Source organism: Monodon monoceros, unplaced genomic scaffold (genome assembly GCF_005190385.1).
Source record: "Monodon monoceros isolate NGI ecotype Baffin Bay Population unplaced genomic scaffold, NGI_Narwhal_1 Super_Scaffold_15, whole genome shotgun sequence".
Taxonomy (NCBI): Eukaryota; Metazoa; Chordata; class Mammalia; order Artiodactyla; family Monodontidae; genus Monodon; species Monodon monoceros.
This window is the reverse complement of record NW_021703771.1, coordinates 27,261,437-27,278,286: the sequence shown is the minus strand read 5'-3', so window position 1 is coordinate 27,278,286 and position 16,850 is coordinate 27,261,437.

Sequence of the window (16,850 nt, the reverse complement as noted above, 5' to 3'; positions counted from 1 at the left end):
AATTTCACAATTTGTATGGAAACACAAGAGACCCCGAATAGCCAAAGCAATCTTGAGAACGAAAAACGGAGCTGGAGGAATCAGGCTCCCTGACTTCAGACTATACTACAAAGCTACAGTAATCAAGACAGTATGGTACTGGCACAAAACCAGAAATATAGATCAAAGGAACAGCATAGAAAGCCCAGAGATAAACCCACGCACATATGGTCACCTTACCTTTGATAAAGGAGGCAGGGATGTACAGTGGAGAAAGGACAGCCTCTTCAATAAATGGTGCTGGGAAAACTGGACAGGTACATTTAAAAGTATGAGATTAGATCACTCCCTAACACCGTACACAAAAATAAGCTCAAAATGGATTAAAGACCTAAATGTAAGGCCAGACACTATGAAACTCTTGGAGGAAAACATAGGCAGAACACTCTATGACATAAATCACAGCAAGATCCTTTCTGACCCACCTCCTAGAGCAATGGAAATAAAAACAAAAATAAACAAATGGGACCTAATGAAACTTCAAAGCTTTTGCACAGCAAAGGAAACCATAAGCAAGACCAAAAGACAACTCTCAGAATGGGAGAAAGTATTTGCAAATGAAGCAACTGACAAAGGATCAATCTCCAAAATTTATAAGCAGCTCATGCAGCTCAATAACAAAAAAACAAACAACCCAATCCAAAAATGGGCAGAAGACCTAAATAGACATTTCTCCAAAGAAGATATACAGACTGCCAACAAACACATGGAAGAATGCTCAACATCATTAATCATTAGAGAAATGCAAATCAAAACTACAATGAGATATCATCTCACACCAGTCAGAATGGCCATCATCAAAAAATCTAGAAACAATAAATGCTGGAGAGGGTGTGGAGAAAAGGGAAGCCTCGTGCACTGCTGGTGGGAATGTGAATTGGTTCAGCCACTATGGAGAACAGTATGGAGGTTCCTTAAAGAACTACAAATAGAACTACCATATGACCCAGCAATCCCACTACTGGGCATATACCCTGAGAAAACCAAAATTCAAAAAGAGTCATGTACCAAAATATTCATTGCAGCTCTATTTACAATAGCCCGGAGATGGAAACAACCTAAGTGCCCATCATCTGATGAAGGGATAAAGAAGATGTGGCACATATATACAATGGAATATTACTCAGCCATAAAAAGAAACGAAATTGAGCTATTTGTAATGAGGTGGATAGACCTAGAGTCTGTCATACAGAGTGAAGTAAGTCAGAAAGAAAAAGACAAATACCGTATGCTAACATATATATATGGAATTTAAGAAGAGAAAAAAATGTTATGAAGAACCTAGGGGTAAGACAGGAATAAAGACACATACCTACTGGAGAACGGACTTGAGGATATGGGAAGGGGGAAGGGTGAGCTGTGACAGGGCGAGAGAGAGTCATGGACATATACACACTAACAAATGTAAGGTAGATAGCTAGTGGGAAGCAGCTGCATAGCACAGGGACATCGGCCCGGTGCTTTGTGACCACCTGGAGGGGTGGGATAGGGAGGGTGGGAGGGAGGGAGACACAAGAGGGAAGAGATGTGGGAACATATGTATATGTATAACTGATTCACTTTGTTATAAAGCAGAAACTAACACACCATTGTAAAGCAATTATACCCCAATAAAGATGTTAAAAAAAAAAAAAAGATATTGACCCACCTCTTTTGGACTATAGTACCCATACTTGCTATTACTCTATAATGCCACAGTGAGTTTCAGAAAGCCATTTGCTAACTTGGCTTATCACTTCATACATATCACGAGTCCTGTTTTTCAGTTTGTAAGACATGTGAGACAATCAGAAGCCACAGAGTCATGATATCTGCATGATAACTAAGTTAGAAGGTAATTAGGGAGATGCATGATCATTTGCCATTTTAATTTAAACGAAAAGTAATGAAATGCTGTGATTTGAGTAACATCTAAGAGCACAAATGAAATTATTATTAAATCAGCATGCATGTGGTTTATAGACAGAACTAGTAGAGAAAACTATATTGTCATTTGCATTCTTCTAAGAAGCATATTTTTTCGTTTAATTTTATGTAATGTCTTATTTTATTAGTGTTATTAAAACATTATCCAAAAACTGACATTTTCATGAAAATTGTCCTAGTTTTCAAAAATCAACTTTTTAATACGCAAGAAAGATATAAGTGATCTGGCATGATTTCTCCGCACCTGACAGCTGTGGGTTTACCTTCATCTCAGACCCGGAAATATGGTAGGTATGAGTCCAAAGTGTAGATATAATCACCCAGGCATTTAAATGGTTAGGCTGTCTTATTATACAGATAGCCCTTCTTTTTTCATTAAGTCAGAAACTATGAAAGGGACAGTAATTTACAGTCCAAACTGACGGAAAATAGAGGTCATAGACATATGCAAATGAAAGAAAAGCCTGGAACAGGAAGGTAACAATTTTTTACCTGCAAGTTTCTAAATTATTGTTTAAGGTGAGGAAGTTGAGAAGCTTAGTCTTAGTTAGAGAGCTGACCAAGCAGGCTGGTGTCAGTTCACATCCTGAGGTATTCAGGAGTGGAATGAGCCCAAAAGAATGTGCATGAGCTGGAAACAGGCATGGGGTGAGAAGCTGGGCAGAAGTGAACAGAAGAGGGCTCAGCTCAATAGCGCATTTTGTCTATAGTGCAGGGGGTGGGATGCTCGGACTTAAAAAAAATCACAGTACACAAGAAGGTATGATAAGTGAGGTGTGAAGAAATTAATCATTTCTAAGTAAGCAAGTAAAAATAAGTGTAAAAGGGCAATAAGAGTGTTAAAATTGAGATTCCAGATGTTAAAATTAGACAGATCTTTTTAAATGTATTCACCAAATTCTTGGATTCATCCATCCATGTATATATCTATCCATCCATTTAACAAAAATTCTTTGTGAGATAGTAGGATGCTGGGGATTCTGCATGAATATAATAGATATGGTCCCTGTCATCACTAATTTTACATTCTTCAGAGATATAAATTAAACAAAGAATCTCATGCAACTAAATAGTTATAACTGAAATATATGCTGTAGATGCCAAGGACAGGATGCTGTGAGAAAGAATTAGCAGTGAAATAACCTGAAGTTTGCGAGATCAATGAATAGCTCTTTGAACAATGTCACTTAACCAGAAAGAAAAGAAGGAGGTAACCAGGAAATGGGACATAGGAAGTGAGCTTCCATACAAAGACCCTGATTATTTGCAGAAGGTAGAGATCATTTTGGCTGAACTAGTAACAGAGGGAATAGAGTGACATAAAACGATTTTGAAAAGATAAGCAGTGATCAGATCATTCAGGATATTTTAGGACATTTTTTAGAGATACTTAACTTTCTTAGCCAAAAACCTTCCTAGTATGAAGACAGACCTCAATCCATGTAAGAAAAAATAGCCATGGTGTTTCAGGAAAATATTCAAAATGCTCAGCTTTAATAAATATTCTGGCTAAATTAATGAATATCAAGATAGGAAAAAAACCTGAAAACTTTTAGGTAGTAAAAGAGTTCCCCTCTACTTAGATTGGGGACAACCAACTTTGCTTTAGACTTTCACACAGCAACATTCAATGCTAGAAGACAAAGTAGTAATACACGCATAGTTCCAAACCATAGGAGATATTAGCAAGGAATATTAACCCAACCTCAAAGTAATTCAAGGATAAAGACAAAGCAGATATTTTCAAACACCAAGTGGTTAAGGAATATGGAATCCATGAGTGCTCCTTAAAAAAAAAAATCCACTGTATAAGGAAATGTACTCAATTAAATACCTCAGATAAGCAAACCAGAGAGCTGTAGTAGTGATGTCAAACAGCAATAAAAATAGCCAACCCTTCTTAAATGGCTCCTATGTGATAGGTGTGTCCTAAGTGGTTTATACGTGTTCCTTCATTTGTTCCTTATATGGCCTCATAAGATAATTCATGCCATTAACCTGCTCTTATGAATAGGGTAACTAAGACACAGGGAGGTCAAGACATTTCTCCAAGGTCATGGAACCAGTGACTAGAAGAGCTCAGGTTCAAACCTAGGTATCTACTCCAGAGCTGCTTGATATACCATTATGAGAGCTGCTTTTCTAGGCTAGATATATCCTGTTTGCCTTCTAGATCCACTTTTTACCATTCTTCATTTTGACTAAATAGACAGTTATCAACAGGCTCACTTGCCTTCTAGCCCCCTCTAGAGCATGGCCAATGAGGGACACCATCAAGAGATGAGAAAGTGAGAAGGAAGTGCGGTCAGGGCTTAAATTAAGCCATGAAATTTTATTTTGAATGTGAAATTAGCTTTTCAAAAAATAACACTGAAACCTACAATGACTTCCCAACCTTGTCAATTTTCGATATGTTTAAAGTTTAACTGCAGAGATTTGAATTTGAGAAGGTGTATTTTTCCAAAAAATCAATTACAGAACTGATTACCTTGGCACCCACCTTGCCACATTATTGTGAAATGGCTATGTCTTTCTACAAATACCAGAGTTCCTTTAGGTGAACTCTTCATTCTGTCATCTGGTCCATGTTTCAATCACCATAACTTGTCCCTTCAGGTTTAGGGTTGGTGAGATCTTCAATGTTACTAGCCTCAGGAGTTCTGCACTATCTCTTTTTGGTTTACCTGAACTCTTACATACTTTGTAAATAGTCCTTTTATTCAACTCTTATCAAATTATCCAGTTCGATAGTTCTATGTCTTTCTTACCAGAATCATGTCTGAAAAATCCTCTAATAAAACATTCAATTATGTTTTAGGAAAGGTTATGCCATCATGTTAAATGGTGATGCTTTATTTTGTCAAATACATAGCAAGCACTTTAATGCTTAGCACATAGTGAAGCGCTTAATTAGTTAAGTGCTTATTGACTGTCTGTGGATGTTGAGGCTTTTAATTTAATTACGATGTTAAAATAATATGTGATTATATTTAGAGTTTATCATATTATTTCTACAGTGCTGGGGAAAAATGATTACTCTTTCAAAAGGCATGTTGGAAAACCCATTCTTAAAAATTAGCATAGTTAATCACTGTGACATCATTTCATAAAGTATGATTTCCATAAGGGTCTAAAGTCAAAATAGACTATAAGAAAGAGGTGTTCATTCTTGCCAAATAATACTGAAAGACACTACAGTTGACCCTTGAACACTGTGGGGATTAGAGATGCCAACCCTCCACGCGGTAAAAAAATCCCAGTACAACTTTACAGTTGGCCCTCCATATCAGCAGTTCCTGCCTCTGTGGAGCCAGCTAACCACAGATGGTGAAGTTCTGTAGTACATACTTAGTGAAGAAAATCTGTGTATAAGTGGACCTGTGCAGTTCAAACCTGTGTTGTTCAAGGGTCACCTGTATTTTGAGTGATTGCTTTGAGCAATAGCTTATCTTTACCTCCGATTCTGGAAGACCCTAATATAAATCCATGATGGAGAACTCCTCATTGTGGAAAAAATAAATGCTCATCTAAGAAGGGACTGGAAGAAATAGATATATTTACTTAGAGATTATTTAATCCCAAACTATTATTCCTTGAGGCCCTGAGAAATAGAGTAAGTACACCGTTTTCTGGACTCTTAAATTATTATTCTTTCCAGTACATCCCAGCCCGCTATGGACAGGATGCCAGTGAGAATGTATACTTCTCTAGAGTTGTTACAAATGGTTAAGTTTAAAAGTTTTGTACATTTACATTGTAGGCAGTTGCTAAGCCACATTGAGAGATGGTTCCTTAAAGAGAAAGCCCCTTACTTCTAAAAGGGTCCACATAACTGTGTGGCACCCTGAAAAATGGAAGCCAGGAATGCCACTTCCAGGCCTGGCCCCAGAGCCTCCCATGTGATCCCACAGTCTCCCTTTCTCTCACTTGGTGCCTGTCAGCCAAATATAAAGAATGCAGCAAAGAACATACAAAACCTAGGGAATGGAGGATCATTTGATTAAGGGATCCTGGATCATTGAAGGGATACATGAACGGGATCCACTTATGCCAACCAGATTTTAATCTGTGATTTGAGCACAACTTTTAAGTTAAGATACTGGTGTTTGTGGTGTTTGTTGTATTATACTTAGACTTCCCTGATTCATATAGAAATTTAGGGTAACTCTTATCTTGATAGAAGCAGTCTGCAAAATAATAATAATAATACTTTTAGCAATCATGGAATACTAAAAGGATGCTTATTAAAAGTTTATTCAAAATTGAATGATTAGTCTTCAACAATGCAAGAAAATAATAATTGATAAAAGGAAAAGAATGGATAAAGTCAAAATTGTCATTAGTGATAAGAAATGAGAAATTAATAGAATTAATATAAAGATTTAGAATTACTTAATATAAGATTGTAATTATCAGTTGCATTTCTATATTAGAGCAACAAACAGAATGCTTGTTACTTTACCAAAAACAGTGACGTATAGGTTTAAATCTAACGGAGAATAACAGAAGGAATAAATTTAACAAAGGTGTGTAGGAACTTTTATGTTGAAAAAAAGACAGTGAAAGAATTTTAAAATACCTAAATAAATGGAGAGATATGCAATGCTCGTGGATAAAATGGCTCAGTATCATAAAAATGCCATTTGATACCAAATTGATCTTTAGATTCACTGCATTTTCAAGAAAATATCAACATGGTTTTAGGGGATCTTGTCAAGGTGTTCTCAAATTTATGATGAAGATCAAAAGCCCCAAATTGTCAATACTCCTGAAAAAAATCACCTACTTAGGAGAGGGAGGGAGTTACACTCAACCAGTTATTAAGATTTATAAATTGATAATAATTAACAAAATTTGGCAAAGTTATTGGCACAGTGGTATGGAATTAGGCTTTAATAAAACAGAATAGAACAGAATAGAGAGCCAGAAACATATGATATAACACAAATCAACTTTGCTGATCTGTGGGGGAAATTCACCATTGCATAATTGTACTAGAACATTTGGTTATCTTTGTAGAAAAAATAAAATGTATCTCTTAGTATTCAAAGAGTGAAAACAAAGAAAAATATTGAAACATTTGATAATATTAAGAGCTAAATCTTCTTTTGATTAAAATACATTATAAAAATGTAATAAGATAAGACAATCTGGGAACTGGCATTTGTAATGCAAATAACTCTAAATGAAATGTCTTACAGAAAACTCCTAATTTTTAAAACTAATAATTTAATAGAATAATGAGCAAAAGTCATGAACAGATATTTAAAAAGAAAGGAAACATGAATGGCCAATAAAATATGAAAAGATATTCAACCATGTTTACACTTAGAGAAACGCAAATTAAAATGACACTGAAATACTTCATACCCAATAGAGCTGCAAAAATGTAAAAAAGCCTGACAATACTAAATGTTAGCAATGACGTGAAACAACAGGAATTATATTACCCTGCTATCGGGAGTGTAAATTGATCTAGCCACTGTGAAAAACATCCTCACGTTACCTAGTAAAATTTAATGTATGTATCTGATGACCTTGAAATTTCACTTTTTATGTGCAAATTCTGGAGAATAGAGCATCTAAGACATATACAAGGATATCCATCATGATATTAGTTGTAGTAGCAGAAAACCAGAAACAACTTAAAACTTTACCAGTAGTAGTGTGAACAAAAGCAAGATTTTAAGACACCAAACAATGGAATACTATAGAGGAGTGAAATGGAATGAATTACAAAAAATCTATCCACATGACTCAGTTTTAAAATTTTATACTGAGAGAACATGCAAGTAATACAGAAATATACACATGTGATTCTGTTTATAAATAGGTCTAGCATAAAAGTAAATGCTTTTAGGGAAAATGTACATTTTTGGTAAAGCTATATAAAGGAATAGCAAGGAGATGATTATCCTGAAATTCAAGAAAGTGGCTTCCTATAAGATTAGGTAGGGAAGCAACATAGGGGGACTTAAAAGTGAGTGATATTGTTATATTTCTTATACACTATGTATATAGGCATTCTTCCTATTTATTATTATACAAACCTATTATGTATATATATGCATACATATACAATTAAAATTTTTATATGTGTAATCTTATACAATTAAATATGTAATCTTATGTGAATAATTTTTCTCAATTAAAAATTAAGAGAAAAAAGTATGAGAAATAAATTATGAACTATTGTTTTGCATGTTTAGGGAGAGAGAGCTACAATGCAGTGCTGTGAGTAGTTTTTATGGGAGTGAGATAATTGAGTTTGTTTACAGACTGAAAGGCAAGTGCAGAAGTGAGGATAAGATTGAAAATATAGATGCAAAATGAAATAATGGATGAAGAAGGTCTTCTAAAGAAATGAAGTGGAAGAAACCTCAGTGCAGGAAGAAACATGTATTTTCTCAGAACAGTTGTCTCTATTTCCAAGACGAGAGAGAGGTAAGCAGGGGAAGGTGAGTATAGTCACAGGTAACTTGGTTACTTTTGCCTTAGGTGTGGAGGGAATTCACACTTTTTAGTTTTAATTCTTGTTTATGAAAAAGAGTCAAATCCTTTGGTTCAGGGATTGTGAACCCTGAATTACTTTTTATCCTTGTGACTAAGATTTGTCAGTACATTTTTTATTCATACTATCTTGTCTTTGGTATCAGGGATGATTTGGCTTCAGAAAAAACTTTCAACATGGACTTGGGGATTACTTATTAAGAAACGTTATACACATTAAAATGCATGGGAAATATAATGGAGCTTGTGTTTTGTTGGGACTGGCCAGAAAGGCAGATGTATAGGAACTGGGGCAGGTCAGCTGTGGAAGAAGGAATAGGTGGTAGGAGAATAGGAACTCATTCAGGTTGAGTTCTGGGATTGAGACGGACCAGAGATGGCAGTTTACATGAGTATCACACACAGAGGCTTTAGGTATAGTTAGATGAAATAAAAGACAACAATAAAAGGTCAGAAAAGAGTGGAGAGCTACTATTAAAATATGTAACCTCAGAAGTGGATTGGAGAGTACCAGTTACTCAGAAAATTCTCAAAATGAGTAACATATAAGGAGTTTTGAACACTTGACATTTAAAAAAATACTTTACTGAGGTATAATTGACATAAACTGTAACATATTTAATGGATACAACTTACTGAGTTTGGGGATAAGTACACACATGTGAAACCATCACCAAATCTATGCCATAAACTAATCCATTATCTCCAAAAGTTTCCACCCACCCTTTTTCTTTCTTTCTTTCTCTTCCTTCCTTCCTTTCTTATTATATTGTATACATATTTATATATTATTCTTTTTTTGTGATAAGAACACAACATAAGATTCCCTCAGCAAATTTTCAAGTATATAATACAGTATTGCTTACTATAGGCACTATGCTGTATTTCTTCATCTATTGATCTTGTGTAACTGAAACTCTGACTAATACATTCCATTTCTCCATCCCCTCAGTCCTTAAGAACCAGCGTTACACTCTGCTTCCATGAGTTTGACATCTATTTTAGATTTCTCCTATAAGTGGTAGCATATAGTATTTGTCCTTCTGTGTCTGGCTTATTTCACTTTGCATAACGTCTTCCAGGTTCATCCATGTTGTTGCAAACAGCAGGATTTTCTTGTTTTTTTAAGGGTGAATAATATCCCTTTGTGTGTCTATACCACATTTTCTTTATCCGTCATCCTTTTATGGACATTTAGGTTGCTACCGTGTCTTGGCTATTGTGAAAATGCTGCAATAAACATGGGGGTGCAGATAAATCTCTTCAAGATCCTGATTTCAATTCCTTTGCATATATACTCAGAAGTGGGATTGCTGGACCCTCTGATAGTTCTATTTTTAATTTTTTGAGGAACCTAAGATAACAATGTTGGTGAGAATGTGGAGAAAAGGGAACTCTCATACACTGTTGCTGAGGATGTAAATTGGTGCAGCCACTGTGGAGAATAGTGCTTGACACAGTAAGTACCCTCTCTCTCCTTCCCTATACCCCTCTCTCTCCCTCTTTTGTTCTCTTCCTCTAATAGAGATAATTATACTTATATAATTATGGTTAATTACATTCAAAATCATTCTATATATTTTATTATTATTCAATATTTATTATTATATGGAATAAACTTTTCTCTAAAAATTCCTTCCTGAACTTTGGTTTTGTGACTTATATCTTAAGGACATAGCAAAGAGCTTTTGAAAACACTAGGTTCAATGACATGCTAAAGTTTAGCTAATTCTTTTATAATGGGTGATATTTTTATAAATCTTTTTCATCCAAAAAAGAACTAGTTACACAAATACACACTGTAGAAAAACTACATATAGTTTAAAAAGGTTTTAAACACCAAGAATTTCAAAGCATCTTTTTTCTCCCAATTTTTGGTAATAATACTGATTTAGGATTTTCTACAATTTTTGAAAATTACTGTCCAAATTTATTTATTCATCAAAAGTGACAAGCATTCTTTAAGTTAGGTGCAAAATGTTTAAAGCTTTATATTTCAAAAAATTCTTCAGTTGGGGAGAAAGACAAAACACATTTACAATTAGAAATGTATCTTGGGTCCTGCTATAAATTTGAAAGGCCAATTATGAGGACAAGATGTTGCTTTAGCCATTTAAACATAAGTTAGTTATACCTAGCTGTTTGTTACACCTGGCAAACCAAGATGAACATTTTATAGAGCAATCTGTTGTCACTTGTACTGCCTGCAGTAATGTGAGATTTTCGTTTTCCTGGAGAGTGCTGCCTCACTGTGGATAGATTAGGAATCATGGAAGTTTGACAAGGGATTAGCTTTGGCAAATATGCTTCATCGAGCTTTGTATACAAATTTTTCTCACATGTAATATGAAGAAATATCCACCCATTTTACAAGAAATGTTGTAAAAGATGGTATCTTCTCCAGGGAGAGCTACTTAATTATAACTAGTAAACAGGCCTTTTCTGACTTACAATATCTTACAGATTTTGCTTCACAAGATGTTTCTAAGGCATCAAGATAGAATAGTGGAAAGAAGTAATATACATAATCATAATCTCTTCTCAGATAAGTTAGTACATTTAATCTCAACTACTGCAAATTCAGGATGCTGTCTACTCTTGTAATGAACTCATTTTCACATTTAATTTTGTTTTTTACATTATTTTGATTGATTCTAAGGCTGCCGTGATTGAACCTAAATAATGAAGATGATGAATTAAATTACATTATAATGGCTGATTTCATCAAGGTGATTCCACAAAAAGTTGACACTAGTAATAAAAATGGAGTTAATAATTCAATCAATGACAATGAGGCCATTATCTATTTCCCATTTTATTTTAGTACATCTGTATCTTCATAACACTGAAATAATTCTCTTCAGGTTATAAAAGCAAGTCACAGTAGACTAAATCACTTTCTTTTGAACATTAGAACTATGTTACAGAATCATGGGCTTAAATAATATTCTTAACAATCCATTCTTCAACAACCCTGATTATAGATATAAAATTTCTCTTAATTCTTTGCTCTTCTTACTATTCTATAGATTTACAGGTCACAGTTCTTATTCTAAAATATTCACTTATTATCGAGAGACACATTGTTTGGAATGACAGTGATTTTGGAAATAAGTAGCTCCTGTGATTTATTTTTTTAACATCTTTATTGGAGTATAACTGCTTTACAATCGTGTGTTAGTTTCTGCTTTATAACAAAGTGAATCAGCTATACATATACATATATCCCCATCTCTCTTCCCTCTTGCGTCTCTTTCCCACCCGCCCTATCTCACCCCTCTACGCAGTCAAAAAGCATGGAGCTGATCTCCCTGTGCGATGTGGCTCTTTCCCACTAGCTATCTATTTTACATTTGGTAGTGTATATATTCCCATGCCACTCTTTCACTTCGTCCCAGCTTACCCTTCCCCCTACCTGTGTCCTCAAGTCCATTCTCTACGAATGTGTCTTTATTCCTGTCTTGCCCCTAGGTTCTTCATAAACTTTTTTTTTAGATTCCATATATATGTTAGCATATGTTATTTATTTTTCTCTTTTTGACTTACTTCATTCTGTATGACAGTCTCTAAGTCCATCCACCTCACTACAAATAACTCAATTTCATTTCTTTTTATGGCTGAGTAATATTCCATTGTATATATGTGCCACATCTTCTGTATCCATTCATCTGTCGATGGACACTTAGGTTGCTTCCATGTCCTGACTATTGTAAATAGAGCTTCAATGAACATTGTGGTACATGACTTTGAATTATGGTTTTCTCAGGGTATATGCCCAGTAGTGGGATTGCTGAGTCATACAGTAGTTCTATTTTTCGTTTTGTAAGGAGCCTCCAAACTCTTCTCCATGTGGCTGTATCAATTTACATTCCCACCAACAGTGCAAGAGGGTTCCCTTTTCTCCACACCCTCTCCATCATTTATTGTTTCTAGATTTTTTGATGATGGCCATTCTGACGGGTGTGAGGTGATATCTCATTGCAGTTTTGATTTGCATTTCTCTAATGATTAGTGATGTTGAGAAAACTTTCATGTGTTTGTTGGCAATCTGTACATCTTCTTTGGAGAAATGTGTATTTAGGTCGTATGCCCATTTTTGGATTGGGTTGTTTTTTTGATATTGAACTGCATGAGCTATTTGTAAATTTTGGAGATAAATCCTTTGTCAGTTGCTTCATTTGCAAATATTTTCTCCCATTTTGGGGGTTGTCTTTTCATCTTGTTTATGGTTTTCTTTGATGTGCAAAATCTTTTAAGTTTCATTAGGTCCTATTTCTTTATTTTTGTTTTTATTTCCATTACTCTAGGAGTTAGGTCAGAAAAGATCTTGCTGTGATTTACGTCATGGAGTGTTTTACCTATGTTTTCCTCTAAGAGTTTCATAGGGTCTGGCCTTACATTTAGGTCTTTAATCCATTCTGAGTTTATTTTTGTGTATGGTGTTAGGGAGTGTTCTAATTTCATTCTTTTACATGTAGCTGTCCAGTTTTCCCAGCACCACTTATTGAAGAGGCTATCTTTTCTCCATTGTATATATTCTTGCCACCTTTATCAAAAATAGGGTGGCCATGTGTGCGTGGGTTTACCTCTGGGCTTTCTATCCTGTTGCATTGATCTATATTTCTGTTTTTGTGCCAGTACCATACTGTCTTGATTACTGTAACTTTGTAGTAGAAACTGAAGTGTGGGAGTCTGATTCTTCCAGCTCCATTTTTCTTTCTCAAGATTGCTTTGGTTCTTCGGGTTTTTTTGTGTTTCCATATAGATTGTGAAATTTTTTTCTAGTTCTGTGAAAAATGCCATTGGTAATTTGATAGGGATTGCACTGAATCTGTAGATTGCTTTGGGTAGTAATGTCATTTTCACAATGTTGATTCTTCCAGTCCAGGAACAGGGTATATCTCTCCATCTAATTTCTTTCATCAGTGTCTTATAGTTTTCTGCATACAGGTCTTTTATCTCCCTACGTAAGTTTATTCCTAGGTATTTTATTCTTTCTGTTGCAGTGGTAAATGGGAGTGTTTCTTTAACTTCTCTTTCAGATTTTTCATCATTAGTGTATAGGAATACAAGAGATTTCTGTGCATTAATTTTGTATCCTGCTACTTTACCAAATTCATTGATTAGTTCTAGTAGTTTTCTGGTGGCATCTTTAGGATTCTCTATGTATTGTATGTCATCTGCAAATGGTGACAGTTTTACTTCTTTTCCAATTTATATTCCTTTTATTTCATTTTCTTCTCTGATTGCTGTGACTAAAACTTGCAAAACTATGTTGAATAATAGTGGTGAGAGAGGACAACCTTGTCCTGTTCCTGATCTTCGAGGAAATGGTTTCAGTTTTTCACCATTGAGAACGATGTTGGCTGTGGGTTTGTCATATACCACCTTTATTATGTTGAGGTAAGTTCCCTCTATGCCTACTTTCTGGAGGGATTTTATCATAAATGGGTGTTGAGTTTTGTCAAAAGTTTTTTTGGCATCTATTGAGATGATCATATGTTTTTTATCCTTCAATTTGTTAATATGGTTTATCACACTGATTGATTTGCATATATTGAAGAATCCTTGCATTCCTGGAATAAATCCCACTTGATCATGGTGTATGATCCTTTTTATGTGCTGTTGGATTCTGTTTTTTTGTATTTTGTTGAGGATTTTTGCATCTATGTTCATCAGTGATATTGGCCTGTAGTTTTCTTTTTTTGTGACATCTTTGTCTGGTTTTGGTATTAGGGTGGTGGTGGCGTTGTACAATGACTTTGGGAGTGTTCCTCCCTCTGCTATATTTTGGAAGAGTTTGAGAAGGATGGGTGTTAGCTCTTCTCTAAATGTTTGATAGAATTCGCCTGTGAAGCCGTCTGGTCCTGGGCTTTTGTTTGTGGGAAGATTTTTAATCACAGTTTCAATATCAGTGCTTGTGATTGGTCTGTTTATATTTTCTATTTCTTCCTGGTTCAGTCTTGGAAGGTTGTGCTTTTCTAAGAATGTGTCCATTTCTTCTAGGTTGTCCCTTTTATTGGCATATAGTTGCTTGTAGTAATCTCTCATGATTCTTTGTATTTCTGCAGTGTCAGTTGTTATTCTTTTTCATATCTAATTCTGTTGATTTAAGTCTTCTCCCTTTTTTTCTTGATGAGTCTGGCTAATGGTTTATCAATTTTGTTTACCTTCTCAAAGAACCAGATTATAGTTTTATTGATCTTTGCTATTGTTTCCTTCATTTCTTTTTCATTTTTTTCTGATCTGATCTTTATGATTTCTTTCCTAACACTTTTTGTTTTTAGCAGAAGGAAAGAAATCATAATCCCATGCACCACAACTACTGAGCCCACGAGCCTAGAGCCTGTGTTCCACAGCAAGAGAAGCCACCGCAATGAGAAGCCCAAGAACCACAATGAAGAGGAGCCCCCTCTCACTGCAACTAGAGAAAGCCCGCACACAGCAACAACAACCCAACACAGCCAAAAATAAAAATAAATAAATAGATAAAAAACTAAAATTAAAAAATTAAAATTGCTTTTTTGTTTTTCTTTCTCTAATTGCTTTAGGTGTAAGGTTAGGTTGTTTGAGATGTTTCTTGTTTCCTGAGGTAGCATTGTATTGCTATAAACTTCCCTCTTTGAACTGCTTTTGCTGCATCCCATAGGTTTTGGGTCATCGTGTTTTTACTGTCATTTGTTTTTAGGTATTTTTTAATTTCTCTTTGATTTCTTTGGTGATCTCTTGGTTATTAAGTAGTGCATTGTTTGGCCTCTATGTGTTTGTATTTTTTACAGATTTTTTTCCTGTAATTGATATCTAGTTTCATAGCATTGTGGTCAGAAAAGATACTTGATACGATTTCAATTTTCTTAAATTTATGAAGGCTTGATTTGTTACACAAGGTATCATCTATCCTGGAGAATGTTCCATGAGCACTTGAGAGGAACGTGTATTCTGTTGTTTTGGGATGGAATGTCCTATAAATGTCAATTAAGTCCATCTTGTTTAATATATCATTTAAAGCTTGTGTTTCTTTATTTTCATTTTGATCTGTCCATTGGTGTAAGTGGGGTGTTAAAGTCCCCTACTATGATTGTGTTACTGTCGATTTCCCCTTTTATGGCTGTTAGCATTTGCCTTATGTATTGAGGTGCTTGTATATTGGGTGTATAAATATTTACAATTGTATATCTTCTTCTTGGTTTGATCCCTTGATCAATATGTAGTGTCCTTTGTCTCTTGTAATAGTCTTTATTTTAAATTCTATTTTGTGTGATATGAGAATTGCTACTCCAGCTTTCTTTAAGTATTTTAAATATGTCTATATACAATATAGTAAAAATATTACTTAGTAGAGATTTCTTGAGTTTGTGATATTTTGTAAGCAAGAAATAGAAATTCAACTTGATCTAGTTTTGACCCTCTTCTGGAACACCTGTGTAACTTAGGGATCAAGGAAGTGTTGAGCATCAGCGTTTAAGAAAAGCATGGAGAATGCTCAGCCAGGCATGACTGGTGTTAGGGGCCTTCATGCCCGGGTAACTTTCCTGTCCCTTTTCCCTACTTCTTTCAATACATTGATTTCATTCTATTTCAGTGTGGAGCATCTTGCTCTGTTGCCAGAATATATTAATACCTCACTGAGATTTCTTGAGTTCAGTAGTTTACAATTTTAGCCAAGAATAGAAACTCTCACAAATTCAGTTCTAAAAACCTTGGGGAAAGACTCTCAAGGGTAAGGTTCAGTTGGTGTCCAACACTAGGCCAGAACTCAGAGAACAGGTGACCCTGTGCTAATGTGATTATGCCCACTAATCCCACCATGAACAGTGCTAAGAAAAGGGTTGATGGGGAGAAATTTCATAGATCTTCACCGTTCCAGGATTAGATATCACTATTCATTGAGAAAAGGGACATTAACTCTTTTCTTTAACTTTCTTACAGGCCAATATCAGCTAGGTATCCTCTTCTTGGAAATTCAGATCTGTTTATATGAATGTGCTAACTGTTTTTGATTGTTCAAAATCCAGAGCCTCTCCATAATTTCCCTGAGTTCCTGGCAGCTTATGCACTCCCGCTTCTAGGGCTCTCTTGTTCATCCACTTTTGTCAGTCTGCACAGGAAGCCCAGACTCTTCAATTTTGGTGGGGAGGATGGAATCAGTTTGCACCAAGCTCTGTGTGTGTTGGGGCATGTAGGGACTGAGTTTTATAAACATTGAAAGTGCAAGTAGAAGGAAAGACTCAAATTTCTGAGTGCAAGCATACTGCCCCTATGTCAACATCCCCTAACTATCTCCTCTCTCATGCCTCAACTAGTTCTGAGGAAACCCTCTTCTGTTCATACATGGAACATTCCTCTATGTTTAAGAAACCTCCCCGTAAACGGCA